At 45.6% G+C, this 13869-nt stretch overlaps 1 protein-coding gene across 15 annotated transcripts in view; it reads right to left on the bottom strand.

Annotated features, from left to right (window-relative positions):
* PACSIN2 (protein kinase C and casein kinase substrate in neurons 2) overlaps positions 1-13869 on the bottom strand; it is a 144885-nt gene that overhangs the window by 71968 nt on the left and 59048 nt on the right. The window lies entirely within an intron of this gene.

Raw genomic sequence — 13869 nt, 5'->3', positions numbered from 1 at the left:
AGAAACTTCCAAAATCAGGAGTTTCCAACATTCAGCCAGACTGCCTTCCAACAGGGTGCATCATTTGACATTCCCACCAGCAGTGTGTGACAGTTCCAATTTCTCCATATCCTCACCAACACATGTTGTCTTTTTTATTGTAACCATCTTAGTGAGTGGGAAGTTATATCTCATTGTGATTTTGATTCGTGTTTCCCTAATGAAAAATGATGTTGGGTATCTTTTCATGTGCTTATTGGCCAGCTGTATACTATCTTTGAAGAAATGTCTGTTTAGATCCTTAGCTCATTTTTAAATTGGTGTGTCTTTTTATTGTTGAGTTTGGGGGGGGGTTTTTGTTTTATTTAATACAGAGTCTCAATCTATCACTCTGTCACCCAGGCTGGAGTGCAGTGGCACAATCTCGGCTCACTGCAACCTCTGCCTCCTGGGTTCAAGCATTTCTCCTGCCTCAGCCTCCCCAGTAGCTGGGATTACAGGCATGTGCCACCATGCCCGGCTAATTTTTATATTTTTAGTAGAGATAGGGTTTCACCATGTTGGCCCGGCTGGTCTCGAACTCTTGACCTCAGGTGATCTGCCCACCTCTGCCTCCCAAAATGCTGGGATTACAGGCGTGAGCCACTGCACCCGGCCTTTATTATTGAATTTTAAGAGTTCCTCTTCTTTTCTCCCCTACCCCTTTCAATTTTTGTGGTAGAGACAGGATCTCATGTTGCTTGGGCTGGTCTCAAACTCTTGGCCTCAAGTGATCCTCTGAAGTAATGGGATTACCGATATGAGCCAATGTACCCAGCCAAGAGTTCTTTATGTATTCAAGGTATCTTTATCAGATATATGATTTGAAACTATTTTCTTCCATTCTGAGTTGTCTTTTTACTTTCTTGATAACATCCTCTGAAGCACAAAAGTTCTTACTTTTTATGAAGCCCAATTTACCCATTTTTTTCTTTTGTTGTGTTTTGGTGTCACATCTAGGAAAACATTGCCTAATCCAAGGTGACAAAAACTTATGCTATGTTTTAAGAGTTTTACATCTCTTATTATGACTAATTTTTTAAAAATTTTTTTAATTAAAAAAGTTTTACAGATTTAGCTCTTACATTTAGGTCTCTGATCCATCTGGAGCTAAGTTTTATATGTGGCATGAGGCAGAGATCCAAATTCATGCTTCTGCATGTAGATATCCAGTTGTCCCGGCGTCACTTGTTGAAAAGATTTTTCTTTCCCCCATTGAACTGGCTTAGCATCCTTGTCCAAAGTCAACTGACCATAAATGTAGGGGTTTAGTTTTGTTTTCTTGACTCTATCTCATTTTTCCACGTCTATCCTTATGCCCGCACCACAGTGTTTCTTCAATACTGTAGATTTATACATTTTTGTAAATTGGGAAGTGTAAGCTCTCCAACTTTGTTCTCTGCCTTTTCAAAACTGTTCTGACTATTCTTGGTCCCTTCCATTTTCATAGGGATTTTAGAATTGGCTTGCTGATTTGGGATTTTGAGAGGGGCTGCTGTGACTCTGCAGATCACTCTGAGGAGTACCGCCATCTGAACTATGTGAAGTCTTCCAGCCCATGGATGTAGATCTCTTTCCATTTATTCAGGTCCTTTTAAATTTATTTCAACAACGTTTTGTAGTTTTCAGTATATAAGTCTTACACTTCTCTTGTTAAATTTACTTATTCTTTATATACTATAATAAATGAAACTGTTTTCTTAATTCCATTTTTTGAATTATTCCTTGCTAGATTATAGAAATATCGTTATTTTTGTATATTGATCTTGTATCCTACAACCTTGCTGAACCTGTATATTAATTCTAAGAGTTTTTTTGGTGGATTCCTTATGATTTTCTTTTTCTTTTTTTTTTTTGAGACGGAGTCTCCCTCTGTCGCCCAGGCTGGAGGGCAGTGGCCGGATCTCAGCTCACTACAAGCTCCTCCTTCCGGGTTTACGCCATTCTCCTGCCTCAGCCTTCTGAATAGCTGGGACTACAGGCGCCCGCCACCTCGCCCGGCTAGTTTTTTGTATTTTTTAGTAGAGACGGGGTTTCACCATGTTAGCCAGGACGGTCTTGATCTCCTGACCTCGTGATCCGCCTGTCTCGGCCTCCCAAAGTGCCGGGATTACAGGCTTGAGCCACTGTGCCCGGCCATGATTTTCTTTATATAAGACCATGTCATTTTCGAACAGAATGTGTTTTACCTTTTTCTTTCCAATCTGTATGCCTTGTTTTCTTGTCTAACTTCAAAGTTCCTGGTTAGACCCTCCCGTACAATGTTGAGCAGAAGGAGTGAGAAAAGACATCAAGGTCCTATTCTTCTTGATCGTAGGAAGAAAGCTTTCAGTCTTTCACTGCCAGCCCTGGAAGTTTTGATTAATACCCTTTATCCAGTCAAGTTCCCTTCTGTTTCTGGTTTGCTGAGTTTTCTATCATGAATAGGTGTTGATTGGGGTTGGGTGTTTTTTGTTTGTTTTGTTTTTTGTTTTAATGTTGCAGAACAGGCATCACCAAGGACCAAAGTTAACTTAGATTAAAATCATCTGACATCATATATTTTGATGAATTTCAAGTGTCATAAGGAGCCAAATAAAATCCATTTTAAGCAACTCAAAGAAAAACAGCGTATTCTCTGGCTTTGAGAAATGATAAATTTGTGATAATAAACAAGGTATTAGAGGAAAACATGAACATGCCCAAAGCTTACTTTAAACTTTTACACAATACAATATGGAAAGCAAAGAAAGAAAAAGACACAATTGATAAAAAAAATCTTATTACCTAAAATACATTAAGAGCCGATATGAAGACTGAGATCCAGTTCCACTGGACAAAGAAGTTGCTGGAGAGGAACAAACAGAAGAGATGGCTGGGCAGAGACAGAGCTCACTAAGCTCTGCCTGCTAAGCCAGACTGTGTTAGTAGTCCTGGCCACGTCAGTAGTGAAAAGTCCACACAAAGCCCCCAGCCTCTCCTGTCTGCTGTGTAGTCCACTGAGCAGGCCTCGAGGGGCAGCTCTCAGAGAGTGGTGTCTCCTGAATCAGCCTGGCCTGAGGGACTCTGTGGAACCGCACCCCCAGCTGTCCTACAAGGGACACCCAGACCAAGCGAGAAAGACATTTGTGTTAGGTTAAGTCTCTGAGACTTGGGGTTTGCTTGTTACTGCAATGTAACCTAGCTAAATATAATACAACAAATTCCCATGCTGGGAAAAAAGCACAATTTCCTTTAAAATATGGAAATAACTTATAAAATAAGGAAAATTAATATGACAATGCCAGTTTTGGTGGGGCTATAAGAAAACAGAAATGTACTCTAACATTGCTAATAGGCTTCATGGAAAAATCTGGAAATACAGAACAAGGCAGATAACAGTTACCAACCTCTGACCCTTAAGTCCCACTCTGGGGAACATGCCCCAAGCAAATAAACTCAAAGAAAAAATAGCTTGAACAAAATGTTCATCACTGCAATATTTATAACAGTAAAAACTGGAAACAAGTCAACTGCTGAAGGCTAAGAAAACAATGGTGAGTTGACAGAAAGGACACCACACGTCCATTACAGAGGACAAGGCAGGTGAGCTATTTTCCATCCGAAATCGGGTATAAGCAAAAAAGGCAGAGTGGCACAGCGCACCCACTACACATCAGTTTATAAGGCGAGGACTGTAGCCGGGTGTGGTGGCTCACGCTTGTAATTTCAGCACTTTGGGAAGCCAAGATGGGCAGATCACCTGAGGTCAGGAGTTCGAGACCAGTCTGGCCAACATAGTGAAACCCTATTTCTACTAAAAATACAAAAATTAGCCAGGTGTGGTGGTGCACCCCTGTAGTCCCAGCTGCTCAGGAGGCTGAGGCAGGAGAATCACTTGAACCTGGATGGCAGAGGTTGCGGTGAGCCACCACCGCACTCCAGCCTGGGTGACAGAGCAAGACTCGTCTCAAAAAAAAAAAAAAAAAAAAAAAGAGGTGAGGGCTATGTCATCTCTGTATGCCCAGCACTTAGCATGAGGTAGATGCTCAAATGACTGCAGAGTGATTGGATGTCTGCACCGGCAGCTGCCAAGCTGACAGAAGCAAATCAGTGGGGGACGAGGGCAAGAGGAGTCTCTGGGGAGGGAGGGAGCTGACACTCACCAGCTCATTTCTGTAGTGGCTGCAGTGTGCCTTCTCCCAACCTCCTCTGCCTGTTCCTTGGCTGCTGGCACAACCCAGGTTCTGTCCCGGGCCCTCTCTCTTCACCTCTTCTGTTCCCACACACCAAACCACCTTTAACCTTAAGCCCCTGATCTGCTGTCTGGCCCAGACCCACATCTCTGCCTACTGGATGCCTCCACTTGGCCATCACACAGTCCTTGCAAACTATCCCTTTCCCTATGAGCCTGCTCCTGTTCCTGGGTTTTCTACATCAGAAATGGTCCCACCATTCATTCACCCAGCTTCTCAAGCCAGAAACTCCTCTTCTTCCCACACCGAACCCCCCTTACCACTACCACATTCAATCAGCTTCCAAGACCAGACTAAACCAGCTCTTCAATATCTCTTGAATCCTCCCACTTGGCTCTGTCCCCATGATGACAGCTACCTTCGCTAAGGCCACCACTGCCTCCTGCCTAATCCCTAACAACGTCCTGACCCGCAGCCACTTGTCTAGTCCCCAACTCCCTTCATTCTCCATGACATACTGTGACTGTACCACGGTGGTTGGAATGTCTTTTGGAAAATTCAGGTTTTGCCTCCATTCAAACTCCTTCCCCTACTTCCTCCTTCCTCCAGAGGCCAGCAGGGCCTCCAGGCTGTAACTACTGCTCCTCCAGCCTCACCACTCACACCACGCTCCTGGCCACGCTATACACGCTCCGGCCACCATTAACAACCGGCATCTCCCAACACAAGTACCACACTCCTATCAGCTCCACCCCTTCATGCACACTGTTCCCTCTGAACAAATGCACAAATGGATCAGAGGAGGTGAAGGAGAAATCACTTCGCATAGCCAAATAGTTTCAAAAGCAAAATTGTAAGAATCCTTCCAATTACTTTTATAACATAAAGAAGTGTTTAAACTACATGTGAGTATAACATATCTAATATAATCCAGGGTAGGGTCTCCAGAAGTATGGGTACCCCAAACCCGCCACAGTCTAAGGGGGAAGTAAGGACAAAGCTAATAAAGCCAAAGGATTTGTCCCCGAGGACAGGAGTGGAAGCACTCACTGAGCACCACTGCATCCAGGAAGGAGGCACACATTGGCCTCTAAGCCTGGTGAGAGCAGCAATGCACCATGGGCTCACCCACTACTTGGGAGGCTGAGGCAGGATAATCACTTGAACCCAGGTGATGAAGGTTGCAGTGAGATCACACCACTGCACTCCAGCCTGGCAGACAGAGCAAAACTCTGTCTCATAAAACAAAAAGAACAAGTGCTCACTGATTTGCCACCATGTCCCCACAGCAAGAAGCCCCAGTTACACTACAACACGTAAAGCTGCCTGCCCAGGACTGATGCAGTGTTATTCCAGCATAATCCTAGGATCCCTTCACACAGGCATGCACGCACACATGATCCTCTCTCATCCAGCTGGGGATCAGGACTTGAGAGCACATGAGGACACGTCAGCTCATCTCTGCCACCACTGCCCTCGCTTCTGGTGTCCTCACATCCTAACCGCAGTATTTAACAACTGACAGACGGCCACAAATACAGGAGATTGTTGGAACCGAACTGTCGATTCCCTCCTGGGCAGGGGTCGCCGCGAAGGATCACCGACACGAGATTCACAGCAGAGAGTTATTTATTACTAGCGCGCTAGGGTCCCAAGCTCTAAGTTGGCCCTGGGACCCCGACTGCTTGTTACAGGCTGTTTATATAGGCAAATACAAGTTCAAACACAGCTTAGGGCGCGAAATTCAAACAAAGCTTTAGGCGCGTGGTAATTGGGTCTGTCTATGGCCTGAGCAAGGTGTCTTATGCTAATTGGTTAGAGCAGGACCTTATGAGGTTTTTTCTTGGAGTTGCTGATTCCGGGAACTTCGAGGCAGAGTGGGACCCCCGGAATTGGCAGGGTGGGACCCCATGAGGTTGTTTCCCGGAATTGGCAGGGTGGGACCCTATCAGGGTGGGACCCTATCGAGGCAGGGTGGGACCCTATCCAGAGCCACCTGGTGTTAATTTTTTTTATATGAGGCCTAGTTTCTAAGTTTTATGTGGCCTAGTTTCAAGATGTGTGGACCACGTTGCAGGGAGCTGGGCTGTGGGTCCAGGTGCCCGTGCTTCCACTCTGATGCCTAAAATTCTCTGTATGGCTCCATTCCCCTTCATGCCAGTCTTCAGGATCATGCCAGAGCAGCCACGGCCACATACTTCCTGATGACGCCTCCTCTCAGTCAGAGGCACCTGCCCAGTAGGACAACTCTCCCTTAAGCTGCGAGTTTTCCAACTCAAGAGATGCACTTAAACCCTAAAAAAGAAAACTCACATAGGTCCAGATGAGACACAAAGATTCTCCTGGCATAAGTAGAAGGAAAAAATATAGAATGGGTCAGGAGGCTGCCCTTTGTTCAGGTCAGAAAATAGGGGCATTCACAGGGGGCAGAGTGAGCGGGGAAAGAGGGAGAAGAGGAACGCTCCAGGCCACCCTTGGAGGTCTGCTGTGGCAGGTTCCCAAGACAGACAAAGGGCATTATTGACAACATGCATGAGTCAGAGTGGCCCCAGGTCAATGCTTCAGCTTCTTTTAATCCCTCCACTTTCAGGGAGCCCGTTCTAGAAGCAGGACTTCCTGTCACACAAAGTGCCTCTGTGGCCCTTTGTCTGCAAAGGACGAGCAGCCTCTTCCCGTGCTTGCAGGCGGCAGTTTCGGAGGCTCTTCGCCACCCAACAGTCTGACTGAGTGGAATCCCCAAGAGGAGCTGAAGCCCTGGTCTGAACAAGCTGAAAACGCGAGACAGCAAGAGGGGACACCACCAAAGACCATGCTAGCCTGGATGCACAAATCTAGAAGGTCTCTGAAATCTGCATCTATGAGTCTGCACAAGACCCTGGGGGTGGGGGTGACCTCTTAATGATCCAGTCGCCTCAGGCAAAATACCTAAGAGCTGTGTGCCTGACACTGCTCATCGGTGAAATGGAATCCAATCTGCCTGACAGGTTGCAGGGATCAAATGGCATCCGGATGGGACCTGGCACATGCCTGGAGCATGGGGGCCTTCCACAAGCACTGGCCAGGGAGATGGTGACTGGGGCCAGGCTCCACAGCAGCCCAGCTCCTGAGCCAGTAAGCCAGGGCCCCTGCACTGGGGCACTCCATTCTCACAGGGTTGATGGACACTTGAACAACCTCCTCCAACACACCGGCCAAGAGCTAGGAAACAGTTCTGCACAACGTGCTACAGGGACACACAGAGGGTCCAGAAAGGGTGCCCAGGGCTGATGTTTCAGTGGGAATTCTTCAGCTGGAGCAGCAAGGAAAGGCATCCCAGGTAGAGGAACCTGTGTGACAAAGGGGAGTTACACTGGTCCTTTGTGACCCTCCAGGGTGCACGGTCAGGCTGGTCCTGGAGGGCAAACCCTGGGAAGCTGCTGTGGCTGCGAGGGAGGGGAGAGAGGATTTACAAATGGCAGGGCACTGAAGATCAGACACCAGCCGGAGTCACTAGTCACTCCACCACAAGAGGGACTTCTGCTCCATTTACCTACCAGCAATAAAAAGTAGACTGTCCTGATAAAAGCCCACCATGAGAATGTCAGGTAAGCATGGACAAGAAGAGGTCACATCCATCAGAAGTGCTATCTAGAAATGAACTGCCTAAATACCTTCTCAACCAGTACTATAAATATGTGCCTTTGAAGTTTAAAAAGCCACACGGGCTGGGTGTGGTGGCACATGACTATCTATAGTCCCAGTTACTTGGGAGGTTGAGGCAGGAAGATCACTTGAGCCCAAGAGTTTGAGGCTGCAGTGAGCTATGATAGTGCCTATGAGTAGCCACTGTACTCCAGCCTGGGCAACACAGTGAGATCCCATCTGTAAAAAAAAAAAAAATTTAAGTATAAACCACGAGAGGATTTGGTTTTCAAATATTTTCTGGGCATCTATGCACTCAACTATGGTGCCGCTTTCTCAAGAAAATATTCTATTTCATTCAAAGGTATCAGCTAAAGCCAAAGCACTCTACTGTAGAGAAGAATACACAGCCAGTTTGGTGTGACAAACTGGTAAATAAATTCTAACTTGATAGTACTTTTATTTTTTTAAAAGTTCACATAAAATCAACTAGCCAGTAATTCGGAAAAACAAACAGGGAACTCAATTGTCAAGCAACAATCTGAAACTAATAGGCTTAAATCAAGCATAAAATTAATAGCAAAAGTTTCCCTTAAACAAGGAGAGGGGGCCAGGCACAGGGGCTCCCGCCTGTGATCCTGGCACTTTGGGAAGCGGAGGTGGAAAGATTGCTGGAGCCCAGGAGTTAAAAACCAGCCTGAGCAACATGGTGGGACCCTGTCTCTATAAGAAGGACAAAACATTTCTTAAATAGTTAAAAAAAAAAAAAAGGAAAAAAAAGGAGAGTAGAAAGAGAATAGGGTTTAAATCAGCTGTGATAGGTGCCCGTTTTAACTTCTAAACCACATTCTTACCAGCAAAATGGGAATAAAGGTGGCTGACCTACACAGAGTAGGAATTTGAACGACACATTGTACGTGAGTGCCTGCAAATGTCAGTCTCCGGCCTTCCCAGTCTTCTTGCTCCTAGTATGACTCCTCCTGGCCTCTCTGGCAACCCCCACCCCCCACAGGGAGGATATGGCTTCGGCAAGCAGGACTTACACACCCATTCTCAGCTGTGCCACTGAGAACTCTAGAAACACAAAGATCTTCAACGTTAAGACTCATACGCGCGCGCGCACACACACACATTTTGTGATGCAACCTGCCTAATAAACATTTCCAGTGACCACTTATAAAGGGGAAAAATTAATGACAACTCTATTTATGATAAAATGCCTAATTACAATATACAATAATATTATCTGAGAAGCCCTGAAGAAAATGTCTTGGTTACTCTCTTAACTTCATTACAATACCCAATACCCCCACTACACACACACACACACACACACACACACACACACACACACACACACAGAGGCAGAAAGAGCCTGTCCTTCATAAAAATTTGTCAGTTTGGCTGTCTCAAGACATAGCCTGTGTTCCAAATTCTTAAATATTTTCAATAAAATGTTTAATTTATTCTAATAAACTGAGTAAATATCAAGCCAAGGAAATTGATTTTAAAAATTCTTTTACACATATCTCTCCCAATATTCTAAAAACATTTACTTTCTGAGTGCCAGAAACCTTGCTAAGAGCTAGGGGACGGAAGTGAAAATAAGTGAATAACACCATGCAGGCCCTGCGGTCCAGGAGCTCACAGCACACTCAGCCCTTCATACCCAAGGGTTCCACATCTGTGGATTCAACCAGTCAGGAATCGAAAATAATCCGGGGGAAAGAAGTGGGTAGCTGCGTCTGTACTAAACATGTACAGACTTTCCTTTGCTTGTCATTATTCCCTAAACAATATAGTATAACTATTTACATTGTATTTATATTCTATTAGGTATTATAAGTAATCTAGAGATGATTTAAAGAACACTGAAGAGTGTACATAGGTTATATGCAAATACAACACTATTTTATATCAGAGACGAGCATCCATGGATTTTGGTATCCTTTGGAGGGTCCTGGAACCAACCCTCCAAGATACAGAGGAACAAACTGTCTAAACGCTAGGAAAGATTAGACAAAGTCATACCTGATTAGGTTGAGAGGGAGGGAGGGAGGGAAGGAGAGAGGGAGAGAGGGGATCTGCTGGGGAGGGGAGGGGAAGGGAAGCGGGGAGGGAAGGGAGTGGGCAGGTGGGCAGGCACAGCAGTTTGGATGAGGAAAGAAGGCCTTCAGCGGCAGCCTCCTAGGAGCCAGCAAGAGGTGGACTGACGATTGAGGGTGCTGTCCAGGCTCAGGAAGGGCTGTCCAGGCCTGCTGCACAGGCTCAGGAAGGGCTCTGAAGGCCTGTGCAGCCACCATTGCTGAAACTGAAAGCAGCAGCCTACAGCCAACTAGTGCAAAGTTAGCTTATAGTAACGTTCAAAATCGTAAGTAGCATTCTTACGTCTAAAAAGCTGAACACTTGGGCTTTATCTAAAAATATATGTTTAAGAGTGGGTGATTACCCAGAAAAAAGTCCAGATGGCTATGTACCAAAAATGTGAATTCTTCCATACAGTGAAATGTAACGCAGCCTTACTTACTGTATGCCAGGCACCTCGCTGGGTCTGTGGGGTCCCGGGATGGGTAGAAGTGACAAGGTCCCTGTATATATTCCAGTAGGGGTCGGGGATTCAAAGCCACACCAGTAGGTAATGTAGCGGGAGACAGCATTAAGGGCTGGGGGAAAGCATGAAGCCAAGTGGGGGACAGAGAGTGACAGGGTCTACCTGGACAGATGGTGGTCAGGGAAGGTTGTCCTGAGTCTTGAATGAACATCTCTGGGTGGCGGAACATGAAAGTCTGGGCTTTTGCATATCTGTATCACTTAATTATTCTGCCATAAGAATATACTGATTGAGTTGCTTTTGAAAATTCAAAAGGAAAATAAGGCAGCACGTAGGCACCTTCCCTTTACATAAGCATGAAATCCAAGCTTCCGGTAGAGGAATCCAAGAGCCTTATCTTCTAGTCATGATAACCAGCCTGCAGTATCAACTGCGTTCTCTCAAGACAAGTACTTCCGGACAGTCCTGCAAAGCACCCAAACGGTGCCCTTATTACCCTGTACACACCCGTGGGGCCCAGGGCTCAACCTCCTCTCCTCTGTGCACACTAATTTCCTGGGTGACCCTCTCCTTCCTGTGACCTGAAATTCCATCCATATGCTGATGCCTCCTCACTCAGCCTCTACCTGAAGCTCCAGATCCAGCACGGCCCGAGCTGCTGGCTCAGTATCTCCCCCGGGGAGGCTCACAGACCTCTCTGACACACTGGCCGAAACCCACCTCTTGCTCCTGCATCCCCCGGGTAGGCTCCTCCAGGACACAGCTGCTCATGACAAATGCCCCAGTGTCATCCCTGACTCCTCTCCTGCTCTCATGTCCACATCACACCACCTCTACCTCAAAACAGAGCCACAATGTGGCCGCTTCATACCACCTCTGTCTCAGTTACCCTGGTTCAATCTACCAAACTCAAAACTTGCCAACACCTATTGTCAACCATCACAGTTATTGATACTCCCCACCCTGATTACGAGGTCCCATGTGATTCTAGCCCCTGCTTCCAGCGCCAGTCTTGCTCCTTCCAATCCCCACCCTGGTCTCTGGCTACAGTGACCTCCATGTGGTTCTCCAGATGCAACAGACTCGGCTTACCTTTGTACCTGCCTCCCCTCTGCAGGGAATACCTGCCTCCCACATCTGTAGGATCTGCTGCCTCCCAGCATCAGAGACCTGCTCAAACATTACCCTCTTCTTAAGAAAGTCTTCCCCAGCCCTGATACTCCAGCCCTAACTCTGTTTTATTTTCTTAACACTCAGTCTCACCTGCCAAATTATTATATTTTCTCTCCCCACTCACGAGAATGTAAGTTCCTTATGCACCAGGATTTTGCCTTGTTTGCCCGTGTTCCTACCACTGACACGAAACAGGCACATAATAAACACAACCGGAATGAATGATTCAAGGAACGACAGAGCATACTTCTGTTTTCAGCAGCACAGCAAACCAGGTATCTTAATGACTCTCCTGTTGAAGAAATTTATTTATTTATTTATTATTTTATTTATTTTTATTTATTTATTTATTTATTATTTATTTATTTTTGAGACAGAGTCTCATTCTGTTGCCCAGGCTGGAGTGCAGGGGTGCAATCTCAGCTCACTGCAGCCTCCGCCTCCTGGGTTTAAGCGATTCTCCTGCCTCAGTCTCCCAAGTAGCTGGGACTACAGGCGTGTGCCACCACGCCTGGCTAATTTGTGTGGTATTTTTTAGTAGAGACGGGGTTTCACCACATTGGCCAGGATGGTCTCAATCTCCTGACCTCGTGATCCGCCCGCCTGAGCCTCCCAAAGTCCTGGGATTACAGGTATTGAGCCACTGCGCCCAGCCTATTTATTTATTTTTTTTTGAGATGGAGTCTTGCTCTGTTGCCCAGGTTGGAGTGCGCTGGAGCAATCTGGGCTCACTGCAAGCTCTGCCTCCCAGGTTCAAGCAATTCTCCTGCTTCAGCCTCCTGAGTAGCTGGGATTACAGGTGTGTGCCACCAAACCCAGCTAATTTTTTTTGTATTTTTAGTAGAGACGGGGTTTCTCCATGTTGGACAGGCTGGTCTTGAACTCCTGACCTCAAGTGATCCAACGGCCTCGGCCTCCCAAAGTGCTGGGATTACAGGCATGAGCCACCATGCCCAGCCCTTAAAGGATATACTTTTAAAGGAAAGAAATTATTTCAGATGGAAAGCCCCAAAGCACAAGAAGAATGGTAAGCAAATATGCAGGTAAATATATTGGATAAATCTAAATAGCATTAGCTGTATAAAAGACAGTGGCAAATTTACAGGATTTAAAAAATCAGAAAAAAAAACTGGACAAGTTGAGAGGGCACATGGAGTTAAAATGTTTTCTATCCTTCCATTATTCAAGAGAAGGGTAAAGATATTACTTTAGACTTTGTTAAGTACACAAAAATATCTAGGATAACCACTAAAGGAGCAGGCTGAGAATATAATTTCTAAACTAAGAGAGAAAAAACAAATGCATTGGAAAGTGGGCACAGTGAAATGCAATCAAAACAAAAGACAGAATAAAAATCTCACCAGAAGAACTATAGTCAATAGAAATTACAGGAATAAGAAAAAACTGCATGTCTATGCAAACTGCATTGAAGGGCCTAGCTACTGCAATAAGAAAAATAACTAAAAGCTGTAACAATCAGAAAAGAAACGTAACAGCATTATTAGCATTAATAAACCATTATATGGTTTTAGCATGGCTGATGAACAGAAGGCAGCAATTTACTTAGAACAAGAGCTCTCGGCTCCAATTTGAGAGCTATATATTTAAATGCAGTACTAAGGGTTTCATTTAACATGAGGAAAAAAACTTTGTCTTCATTTTATAGCTGAAGAAACTAAAATTCAGAGAGGTTAAATAATTTGTTCAAAGCCACCTGGCAAATAAGTGGCTAGTTTTGAAATTAAGACAATCTGTCCCCAAGGTTTAACCACTATACTATGATGTCTCGACACACGACAAACATACATGTGCCCTCTCAGAGGCAAGCATGACTGTGTGATTACAAGGACACTGGAGGAAAAAGAGAAGAAATTCACCTGAGGAAAGCCAGGGAAAAGGGGCATGCTTAGAGCAAGGATGGTATTCTGGAGAGAATAAGAACAGCACGTACAAAGGTTAAAAGGCATGAGGCTGGGTGCGGTGGCTCATGCCTGTAATCCCAGCACTTTGTGAGGCTAAGGCAGGCAGATCACTTGAGGTCAGGAGTTCGAGATCAGCCTAGCCAACATAGTGAAACCCTGTCTCTACCAAAAAACACAAAAAATTAGCCGGGCATGGTGGCATGTGCCTATAGTCCCAGCTACTTGGGAAGCTGAGGCATGAGAATCACTTGAACCTGGGAGGCGGAGGTTGCAGTGAGCCGAGATCATGCCACTGCACTCCAGCCTGGGCGACTGGGCAAGACCCTGTCTCAAAAGAAAAATAGCGCATAAAAGAAGGTTCCCTTGGACAGAGAGTGGAGAACAGCTCATCCAGTCTCCAGTCTTGGGCTGTCCAGTATGGCAGCCACCA

Source organism: Macaca fascicularis, chromosome 10 (assembly GCF_037993035.2).
Source record: "Macaca fascicularis isolate 582-1 chromosome 10, T2T-MFA8v1.1".
In the NCBI taxonomy this organism is placed as follows: Eukaryota; Metazoa; Chordata; class Mammalia; order Primates; family Cercopithecidae; genus Macaca; species Macaca fascicularis.
The sequence above is the reverse complement of the archived record's forward strand: the minus strand, read 5'-3'. Positions and strand labels throughout refer to the sequence as shown.